Below are 3,327 nucleotides of genomic sequence, written 5' to 3' on the forward strand. Positions count from 1 at the left end.
AGACATCCTAAAGAATCTCCTGTATTCCAGACATATTCTTCTTTACCTCCATTATGTACTGTCAATCCAATTTCCCCTTGGTAATCAGGATCTATCACACCAGATAGTACAGTAATGCCCTTCTTTATCTGTTGATCCAGAGGCATGAGGAAGCCAAAATGGCCAGGTGACATTGCCAGTTCAATGCAATCAGGATTGCATCTCCAGGTGGGAGTATTCCGCCCTTTGGGACTAAGATCTCCAGACCTGAAGAGCATAGGGTAGCAGGGACAGGAAGCAAAAAATTTTTGAGTGGGTTACTAGAGGTAATAGTGAGTGGTACCACTCCCATTTCCACACCTTGGTTCCTGGACCCATGAATCCTGGCTATTGGAGAAACAGAACCATATATTGGATGCTGGTTTAGAGCATATACAGCCTCCTGGAGAACATTGCCCCAACCTTTCAAGGTATTGCCATCTAGCTGGTGTCATACTTGTGTTTTCAGTAGGCCATTCTATCATTCTATCAAGCCAACTGCTTCAGGATGATGGGGAAGATGGTAAGACCAGTGAATTCCATGAGCATAGGCCCATTGCTGTACTTCATTTGCTGTGAAGTGAGTCCCTTGGTCTGAAGCAATGCTGTGTGGGATACCATGATGGTGGATAAGATATTCTGTAAGTCCACAGATGATAGTTTTGGCAGAAGCATTGCATGCAGGGAAGGCAAATCCATATCCAGAATAAGTATCTATTCCAGTAAGAACAAAATGCTGTCCTTTCCATGATGGAAGTGGTCCAATGTAATCAACCTGCCACCACGTTGGTGGCTGATCACCACCAGGAATGGTTCTGTATCAAGGACTCAGTGTTGGTCTCTGCTGCTGACAGATTGGGCACTCAGCAGTGGCAGTAGCCAAATCAGCCTTGGTAAGTGGGAGTCCATGTTGCTAAGCCCATGCATAACCTCCATCCCTGACACCATGGCCACTTTGTTCATGAGCCAATTGAGCAATGACAGGAGTAGCTGGGGAAAAAGGATGGCTGGTTTCCACTGAATGTGTCATCCTATCCACCTGATTGTTAAAGTCCTCCTCTGCCGAGGTCACCTTTTGGTGGGCATTCACATGAGATGCAAATATCTTTACTCCTTTGGCCCATTCAGAGAGATGTATCCACAGGCCTCTTCCCCATGCACCCTTGTTACCAATTTCCCAATCATGCTCCTTCCAAGTCCCAGACTGTCCAGCCAACCCATTAGCCATAGCCCATGAATCTGTATATAATCATACATCTGCCCATTTCTTATTCCATACAAAGTGAACAGCCATATGCATGGCTCAAAGTTCTGCCCATTGGGAGGATTTCCCCTCACCACTGTCTTTCAAGGAAGTCCCAGAAAGGGGTTGCAGTGCTGCTGCTGTCCACTTTCGAGTGGTGCCTCCATATTGCACAGAACCATATGTAAACCAGGCATGAGTTTTCTCTTCCTCAGACAACTGATCATTAGGAACTCCCCATGAGGCCATAGATGCAGACTGGGAGAGGGAAGGTAATGTGACTGAAATGGAGACCATAGGCATTTGGGCCACTTCCTCATGCAACTTACTTGTGCCTTCAGGTCCTGCTCGAGCCCTATCTCTGATATACCACTTCCATTTAATGATGGAGTGCTGCTGTGCATGTCCAACTTTATGACTCTGTGGTCAGACAACACCCAGTTCATGATGGGAAACTCAGGCTTCATAGTGACCTGGTGGCCCATGGTTAAGTGTTCGGTCTCTACTAAAGCCCAGTAACAAGCTAGAAGCTGTTTCTCAAAAGAAGAGTAGTTATCTGCAGAGGATGGCAGGACTTTGCTCCAAAATCCCAAAGGTCTGCGTTGCAGTTCACCAATAGGGACCTGCCAAAAACTCCAAACAGCATCTCTATCTACTACAGACACTTCAAGCACCATTGGATCAGCCAGATCATATGGCACAAGTGGCAGAGCAGCCTGCACAGCAGCCTGAACCTAGTCTGTTGTTTGGACCCCACTCAAAACTAGCGACTTTCTGAGTCATTTGACAATTAGGCCGCAGCAACACACCAAATGAGGGATATGTTGCCTCCAAAATCCAAAGAGACCCACCAGACGTTGTGCCTCCTTTTTAGTTGTGGGGGAAGCCAGACACAATAACTTATCCTTCACTTTAGTAGGAATATCTTGACATGCCCCACACCATTGGACCCCTAGAAATTTCACTGAGGTGGAAAGTGCCTGAATTTTTGTTGGATTAATTTCCCAACCTCTAACACACATATGTCTCACCAATAAGTCTAGAGTCATTGATACTTCTTCTTTACTAGGTCCAATTAGCATAATGTCATCAATATAATGGACCAGTGTGATGTCTTGTGGAAGGAAAAGATGATCAAGATCCCTACGGACTAAATTATGACATAGAGCTGGGGAGTTGATATACCCTGAGGAAGCACTGTGAAAAGATACTGTTAGCCTTGCCAGCTGAAGGCAAAGTGCTTCTAATGATCCTTTGAAGTTAGTATCAAGAAAAAGGCATTGGCCAGATCAATAGCTGCATATCAAGTACCAGAAGATGTACTAATTTTCACAAGCAATGAAACCACATCAGGAACAGTGGCTGCAATTGGAGTCACCACCTGATTAAGTTTACAATAATCTACTGTCATTCTCCAAGATCCATCTGGTTTTTGCACAGGCCAAATAGGCAAATTAATTGGAGATGTGGTGGGTATCACCATCCCTGCATCCTTCAAGTCCTTGATGGTGGCAGTAATCTCAGCAACCCATCCAGGGATGCGGCATTGCTTTTGGTTTACTATTTTTGTAGTTAGAGGTACTTCTAATGGATTCCACTTGGCTTTTCCTACCATAATAGCCCTTTATGTCAGGGACCCAGTGTGGGAATTCTGCCAATTGCTCAGTATATCTATTTCAATTATGCATTCTGGAACTGGGGAAATCACTACAGGATGAGTTCAGGGACACACTGGACCCACTGTGAGATGCACCTTAGCTAAAACTCCATCAATAACTTGACCTCCATATGCCCCCACTCTGACTGGTGGGCCACAATGACACTTTGGGTCTCCTGGAATTAGTGTCAGCTCAGAGCCAGTGTCCAGTAATCCCTGAAAAGTTTGATTATTTCCTTTTCCCCAATGAACAGTCACTCTTGTAAAAGGCCTCAGATCCCTTTGGGGAAGGCTGGGAGAAAGATTGACATTATAAATTTTTGGCAATGTAGTGGGGTCCTTCCTCAAAGGGACCTGCCCTCCCCTTCATTCAAGGGGTTGTGGGTCTGTAAACTAACTCAAGTCTGCG

This window comes from Orycteropus afer, unplaced genomic scaffold (genome assembly GCF_000298275.1).
Source record: "Orycteropus afer afer isolate SDZICR_OR568_19922 unplaced genomic scaffold, OryAfe1.0 scaffold00064, whole genome shotgun sequence".
NCBI classification, from domain to species: Eukaryota; Metazoa; Chordata; class Mammalia; order Tubulidentata; family Orycteropodidae; genus Orycteropus; species Orycteropus afer.